This window comes from Cupressus sempervirens, chromosome 2, assembly GCF_028749045.1.
Source record: "Cupressus sempervirens isolate cs-2001-9-10 chromosome 2, ASM2874904v1, whole genome shotgun sequence".
Taxonomy (NCBI): domain Eukaryota; kingdom Viridiplantae; phylum Streptophyta; class Pinopsida; order Cupressales; family Cupressaceae; genus Cupressus; species Cupressus sempervirens.
The window spans coordinates 245,528,491-245,536,966 of NC_143119.1; the positions used below are offsets into that span (position 1 = coordinate 245,528,491).

The 8,476-nt window shown below is 33.8% G+C and overlaps 1 long non-coding RNA gene across 1 annotated transcript; it reads left to right on the forward strand.

The window, feature by feature from the left end:
- The first annotated feature begins 4,743 nt into the window (after positions 1-4,743).
- LOC149571957 (uncharacterized) lies at positions 4,744-7,929 on the forward strand. Its single transcript, XR_016360258.1, has 4 exons — positions 4,744-4,755; positions 6,342-6,482; positions 7,622-7,726; positions 7,836-7,929. It is a non-coding gene; the product is annotated as an uncharacterized LOC149571957 (long non-coding RNA).
- Positions 7,930-8,476: the final 547 nt, after the last annotated feature.

Genomic DNA, 8,476 nt, shown 5'->3' on the forward strand with positions numbered 1-8,476 from the left:
GCATTACATGCATATGGGGCACTACTGTCTCTTAGGTGACTAGATAACCTGATAATTGAAGTGAACCAATATTAAACCACATTTAGTAGAACATGCTTCAGAATTATGTTAATCTATCCTTATAGCACTGGAATGCCTATGTATTCCCACAAGATCATTGCAACATGTTTAACTCAGTGTTTTGATCAAATTTAAGAATTTTAATTTTAATTTGTCTTCTTGATAGTTGTATAGCTTATAAACATATTAATTAAAATTATCAAATATTTGAGCATGTGTTAATTATTTCTAGAGTTGATCAATAGATGAGCACGCTAAAGGTTTGATCAATAGTCCATAGAGACACACTTAAGATAAATAGGATTTGTGGTGTGCCATTGTAATGGAGGATAGAATTTTGCTGCTCTATACAATCTGGCATATGATATGTACTACATCAATGTCCTTGTGGTGTAGCCCTATTTTATCTTCAATTGTCCAAAAGATAAGCAATAAATGGAGCCTACAACTAAAGTTGGTGTTTGGAAATACAAAATATATTCTCATGCCTAGGGATGGCTGGTAACAATAGAAAATTGCAACTCCTCCATTCCAATAAAAAATGACATAATGTATATAGAGCCTACTTTCATTTCCCATAATTCCATGCATTTTTAACCACAAGAAATGAATCTAGACTCCATTCTTTTGAAACTGCTTGGGTTTGTCTAGTGACCAGCAGAGTACAAAATAATAATTATTAACCCAACAAAACTAATCAAGAATACACACAATTATGTACAAAATATCAAGACCACATACTCTAAATACTAAATGTAAAATAACTCAAATTTCAATCAATATGATTGTGGATGTTCACCATTGCATAGCTGTACAGTCAAAATTGGTCAGCGTTCAATTGCTTCTAGTTGAAAAACACAACATCCAACCATACAAACTAGTTTGGATGGGTTTAAATAGCCTTCCTAAACCTTCCCCAAACTGAATTCTGGGAGTGGGTGACTAATTGGTAAAATATTGAACCAAGTTACAAAAGTTTCACATAAAGTTGTCAAACTTGCAACTTGACAACTTTTCAATTTCTTGACAACTTTTAGAAATGTTTGGTTCCTTTCAACCTAGGTGTGTCAAACCTTACCAAATGGTTCCCCAATCTCACACGAGTCTAGACTCTATTCCAAGCTATTCTAGGCCTTGGATCATATACTATACTCCTAGAGACAATTGGACCCATTGACAACTTTTTACCTAGGGAATGCAACTTTACATCTTTTTCTACAACTTTTGAATTTTGACTTAGAAAACATGCCAAGATGCACTTGGATATCACTTTGAGATTTCATTTATCTATTATTAGATACCATGGCCCATCAAAGAGCCAAACACAAAAAAATTTCAATAGGACCTTGACATGTCCTAGAGTGCTACTACACCATTCTCCCCAAAAAAAGAAGTCATCATGGGACTGTGGGAGAAATCAAGTTGAGATCTATTCCCTTCTTCTTGAAATCAGTCACTAGTATCCATGTAGCTTCAATATCTAGCTTTCCCTTCCATTTGATCAAGTATTCCATGTAGACCTTGTGCCTAGTCTTCTTTCCCAATCTAGAACTCAACACCTTCTTAGTCCATGGAACTGAATTAGTAATTTTTGACAATTTCTGAGCTACCACTTAAAGCTCCAAAGTTCAAAGAGAACACAATATCTTTTAAGAATAATTCTCATATTCAATTGGACTTCAGAGAACCCTCTAGCTCATGGAAATTATGTGAAATGAGCTTCCAAGAAGCGTCAAGAGGTATCTAAAAATACATGACTCATGTTGCTCATATGATTAGAGGATGAGTATCTCACACTTCCTGAATTTTAGAAGTTATATCCTCTGTCTACATTTTAAGGGAAAAAGTAGCTTTTCCTCATCCTTCGAGAATGAATGCCAATTTTTGGCATAGAAGAGGTCATATATTACAGAAAATAAGGCCTAACACAAGGAACAATTCTTTTTGTTTCAACCAAAGACTTGCTGAGCCGTACTTGTGAACATGTTTTGTATCTGCAGATCATGGAGCTGCAAAACAAAATTAGTGTATTACTTAGGAAAGATCTTCCCATAGAAATTCATTTGTCAACAAATACTTTTAAATACATTCAAAGATATAACTACCTCCTTCAAGCCCTCCAGGGAAGTTTTTCACAGTTCTAAAATTTGATTAGCTCTTCTTTCTCCAATACCCTAGTTAAAATTTTATCAACAAAATCAGGCCAAGAATAGACATAAACATAGAACTAGTTAAGATTTCAACAAAACATGAGTTTATAGCTAAAGACCAAATAAGAATATCCAATAATCTAAATCATATGGTCTTCTTGTCTTTTATATTTCTTTATTCACTCAGGACGATTGAATGATTAATATAGACTGATTGAATTAATTGAAGAATTGATTGCAAGTCTGTTTGATTCCCAACTGATGTTTGATGAATGATAGAATGATTTCCTTTGATTTGACAATTTGATAGTTAGTGAATGATAACTAAATGAATGTTGATAATGATGATGATCATGATAATGGTGATAATGATGATGATGATGTTGATGACGATCATGATCATGGCGATGATGGTCATGATGATGATGATGATGGCGATGAAGATGGTGATGATGGCGAAGAAGATGGTGGTGGTGACGACAACGATCAAAGTGACAAGTATGATGATGGTGATGATGATGATGATGATGATGATATGGATGAAGATCATGATGATCAATGAAATGTCCAGCTAGGATCAATGTCAACTATGATGGGGTCTTGTATGACCAAACTTTTCTTTCTAAACCATATGTGCACATATAAACATTAAGTAGAACATGTCAAATTTTTTTTAGATATACACATTAGTTACACTAAAATTTTAACTTAAGACAAATGATTTACATATACAATCTACTTTATTATTAATATTTTTTTTTTGGTAAGTCTATTACTTTAATTTCGCTGCTGATTTCTAAGACTTACTAATTTTTTTCACAGGGCGATATGGATGCACCATCTCAGACACCTTTAGTAGAGGTAAACATTAAATATTGTAAATTTTAATGTTAATATAGAAACAAATGTCGTATTATTATGTTCTTTTCTTTATGGCTTTGGAGTTGTTTGATGAAATTTTACTAATATTTAATGTCACAAATGATAGGAAAAAGCTAGAATGACCGCTGATCAAATGCGATCTGAAATACGGGCTTCATATCTACATAACATCGCCCTTAGTACTGACCCTGTGTTCATCACCCAACAAACCAAGCAAAGATACACTGATGAACTTGTTAACATTATCATCAAGGGTGACAAAAGTGAGGAGAAAGAGGCACTGAGAACAAAATTGGGCTGTAGAATCCAATCTCTCTAGGTAAGCAGTAATTTGACTAAAGCAATAATAGAAGTTCAATAGATATGAATATTTTATACTATCTTATGGATCTTGATCTCTAATTTTATGTGTACTTGTAATAGACATTTGTGCCATTTGTGACATTACATGGTGAACATGGTGATGGTCGTTGCGCACAACCTTCGTGTAAGTAGCACTTTGTTTTCATCAACATTATAATACTTACTTTTTTCCTTGTGGACATTTCTAGCTAGTATCCCATTTGATCTTTATCCATTGAAAATGTCTTTGCTAACAATATTGTATTCCTCAGCTCATGATGACGTGCGGACTCCTCCTTCGGTTGCCGGTCCACTATTGCCTAGTGCATTGTCGGCAACAAGGGCCATGCAAACATCCTCATCTATGCCCACTAGAACTGGTAAAACCTTGTTTTTCTATATTTTGTAATGTATTTGTAGAAGTTGATGAACAACGAAGTAGCATATCAGTGCTTAAATGATGTCTATAGAAGCTTGCATACACTCAAACACATGCATACACAGACCACACATACATACATACATACATACATACATACATATATTGTACTACGTAGGCAAGATTTTGTGCTACTTTTTGAATTAATGTTTCAGATTCACATGGAAAAAACATTCTAACCTAAATTAAATCCTTAATGGAATGCGAGGAAAAAACATTTTTGCTAGTCAATTTCTTCAATTTGATTATATCCATAAGTATGCTTTAGTTCATTTGGTGTCTACTTTAATTGTCATGATGTTAAAGTTGATAGACCAGCAGAGAGCAGTACTACTGAAGTTGATCCATTTCTTGGAGTAGTTCGTGTGATTAGTACTGTTTCATATGAAGGGACATTATTGCTGAATAAGAAAACTATGTTTTCATTAAAAGAACGAAAGCTTCCAGGTGCTTTAAAATTGTTTTTATTTAAAGTGTAAATTTAATTTATTTTTATATTACTCGTTTTGGACTGATAAATCCTTTATGTTTTTGTAGGTAATAATGTTTTCTTTGAACATCTTTTTCATATGACATTGAGACTATTCGGACCCACCATACGTAAAAGGTACGTAGTTTCATATCATTTCTACATAATTTTTCTTTTCTTTCATTTACTGTAATATATTAAAGCTATTGATCTAACAATCTATTTGTTTTTAAAAAGGTGGAATTTACAAACCGTGGAATTAAAAAATTAGCTCATTGCATCTTTTGACAAGAAATTTGGAAAAGACATGTTTGACAATGGCCTACTTCTCAAAAGAGCAGCAAAGCATATAAAGACTGTGAGGGATCAATATAGAAGGGCTCTTAAGGATAACCCAAAGTATGACCGTCCAGGTATGATTTCACCAATGGAGTGGAATGAAATAGTAGAAGGTGCAAAGGAGAAAAGGCTATGTGTGTTGGCATAAAGTTATTTGCCATTAGTGACAACACTCATCTCACAGTTCAAACTGAGTAATACAGTGCAGATCGAGCACTGACAATACAGTTCAAACTGAGCACTGGCAACACAGTTCAAACCGAGCACTGGCAACACAATTCAAACTGAGCATCAAAGACACAGTGTCAACCGAGTTAAGTTGCACTCAGTGTTGACCGAGTGAGAAAGCACTCAGTGTTGACTGAGTAAGGAAGCACTCAGTGATAACCGAGCTCAGGAGGTTATCAAAGAAGTCAGTTTCTACCAAGTGACACTATATCTACCGAGTCACCAATGGTTACCGAGTTCCAGGCAATGTTGTATGACTAGTATGAACTGAGCCCCTACCTCTACTGAGTGCATGAAGATGCCGAGTAATGTAGTGGATGCTGTGTATCAGAAGGTCATCAAGTCTATCTGAAGAACCCAAGTTTATTTTACCATTTGGCCGACTCAGTTATATTTTGTTTACTTGTGTTTGGCCGACCTTGCATGAATTATTATTGGAATGGTATATATACAATTGACACATTAAAAAAGGATATAGAATATATTGCAAAAAAAAGTGACATAGATATTCAAGAAGACATACAAGATATCTGGATGATAGTACGAATTCATCAGCAGAAAAGAATACTTAGCAAGGTCCATCAGGAGCAAAAATGATTTCATCAATCACAAAAGGTGATCTACAATAAAGAACTCAGTCAAGTTGTAAGTTGATCTGTTGGTTCATCTTAACAGGTGAATCATTTTTGTAAATCCTTTAACAGGGTAGACTTAACCGTCTTTATACAAATCTCCTAACAGAGTGCATACTTATAAAGTATGTTTGTAAATCCTCTAACAAGGTGGATCTAGCAATCCTCTGTGCTCCTAACAGGGCAGATCACCAGAAGTGATCATTGTAAGCCTTAACCGGCCAACTTCATACTGCAGTAATGAAGCTTTGTGGGTATCATCCCCACTCCAGTTTTACTTTCTATTTTGGAAGGTTTTTGTGTCACCAAATCTGTGTGCATATATGGTTTTAATGTTTAATAGTTTTTATGCAGCAGGATAGATGAGTAAATGTTGTGTATGGTTGACTTAAAAAGTTTTATTGTTACTGATTCACCCCTCCCCTCTCAGTAACCTATTATATCTTGAATATTTCCAACAATGTGAAGATAGAGGTAATGAAGCAGCACAGAGCAAAAAGAGGTATGTCATGATAGTATTAAGTACATTGTAATCATGCACTAATTATTCATATTTGTAAATCTATAATCTAAGATGTTTGAAATTGTTCATAGATTGCAGGACACATCCGTGGCTACAAAAGCGAGACTAGAAAATTTTGGCCAACACAAACTTGGCTCTGGTGGCTATATGAATCTCCAGTCTCGAGATGTAAGTAGGAGCAATGATATGAAATAATTTTTTTTAATATAATGTTGCAAACAATTTTGTGTAGTGAAACCATACATACAAAACTGATGATATTAAGCAAAAAATACAGGGCACAGAATTCAATGTGGAGGTCACAGATGAAGATAGAAAACTTGCCTTGAAGGAAGGCTATAAATTCGTGGTTGCACGCCTACGTGAAGAATCTATAAGCCTTGCCCAAGAATCCAGTTCACCAAATGATATCTCACAGGTAAATTGGTTAGATGAAAAGTAAATGAAATTGAATAGTTGATCCTTTTCTTTTTTGGTATTAGTTTTGAACGTAAATTGACTACATAACAATGTGCATAACATTTTATTGCAACCTTCATATCCTACCACAGAACCTGCTCGTGACGAAGGCCATAATGTGCATTATAGTGGTGGAGGTATTAATTTTCTATTGGAAATTAATTATGCAATCAGAAATATGAAATGTTCTCCTTCCATTTATTGTCGAAGCATGGTCTTATCCAAACATATATTCTATGCTCATTGTGCAGATCTTTTAGAAAATGTATTGTTTAAAGACTACAACCTCTTCAAACTTTCCTCCAAGTGAGGGTTCCATGCTAATAAAAATATAATAAAAGACCACTTATTAGTATACTCAAGAATATGCATCTCAAATGACATGAGAGACTTGACTTCCCAGTCTTTAAGATGTGTGTATCTTTATACTTTATAGTCATTGAGAGTCTTTTTGAATATACGCCATCTAAGTTCAAATATTGGTCATAGTTGAAAGAGGATTACAAACTATAATCACTATGAAGCAAATGGTAACGAAAATATAACATGATTTTAGGAAAACTGTTATCTCTCCTTACTATCTACTATTTTTCTGATTTGGGTTAAGTAACATTGGAAAGAAGCAATGATCATACTCAGGATTATGTGTTGTTTTAGAAAAGGATGCTCCCAAGTTGGCTATTTGTTGTTTATTAAATCATAGTAGTTTGCATTTCTTGTATTATGTATTTAGGGTATTCTTGAGTAATGACAACCAGGTTTATAGATTGGCAAGGCAATTTATTATATGATTTGGAACATTCACATAGTTTTGTTCTTATTTCTCTAACACTACTTTAAAGATTATCTCTGGTTGCTGAAACATATTCATTATTTTAAAATACGGATCTTTAAGCTTTTGATCAGTAGTTGATTATGATTTCCAACTCTGTACTTTGATAAATCATTTGTTCTAACAAATCTCATAGAGTAAATATTGTGATATTGCTATCATGATTTAACTGTGTAGTATTTGAGTCAAATTTATTGACTCATATTTCATGTGCAGTGCTCAAAATGAATCCATCACTCATGATAATATTTTTTTGAATATTTCAGAGCATGTTGAACATCATGTCGAAGGAGTGGAACATGTTCCAAGTGTTCAACATGTTGACATGGCGGTGGATCAAAATGTTAATGTACATGATGTGGCATTGTCAGGTAAGAAAAATGCATGTTATGTTGTACTAGTACTTAATTATAGACTAGTAACAGTTAAAAAAAGAAAAAGAGTATGCCAATTTATCCCATTCACTTGTTCTTGCAACAGAGCCCCCTTTAGTGTAGCAGCGTCCTGATCCTCCAAAGAGAAGGAGCCATCGTAATTTGACATTACACGTGCTAGAAGAGGAGGAGAATGATGCAGATATGGATGCTCCTAGGAGCGCTTTTCTTAAGAGAGCTCATAAAAACAAAAAGAAGAAATGATGTTTTAAAAATCTTCTTTGATAAACCTTGTTGGATAATGAAAGAACTTTTTTTTAAGTAATTATGTATGAATGATGCGTATTAATACTGATTTTTATCTTATGTTAATGAATATTGCTGTCTTAATGAAGTCTTGATTAGTATTGCGTATTAATGAATTTTATATCATATTAATGAATGCTATTTGATTGTATTGATTGAATGTTATGGTTCATAAATGGATGAATGAATCAATGAAGTATGTAATTAGATGATAATGGGTACTTTAGATTGATGTTAGGGGGAGGGGGGTGAGGCTAGATGAGCTTCCACCTTCATGTGGTTGGCCTTGTTAATTAGAGAATATTATAGTATTCTTGAAACCAAGTGAAGCTCAAACTAACATAAAATGGACACTTCGCATGTGGTAGGTCTAAAATGATCCACGACTACTGCTACCCATAACATGAATTTGTGAAATACATTTTGATATCACCAATTTCA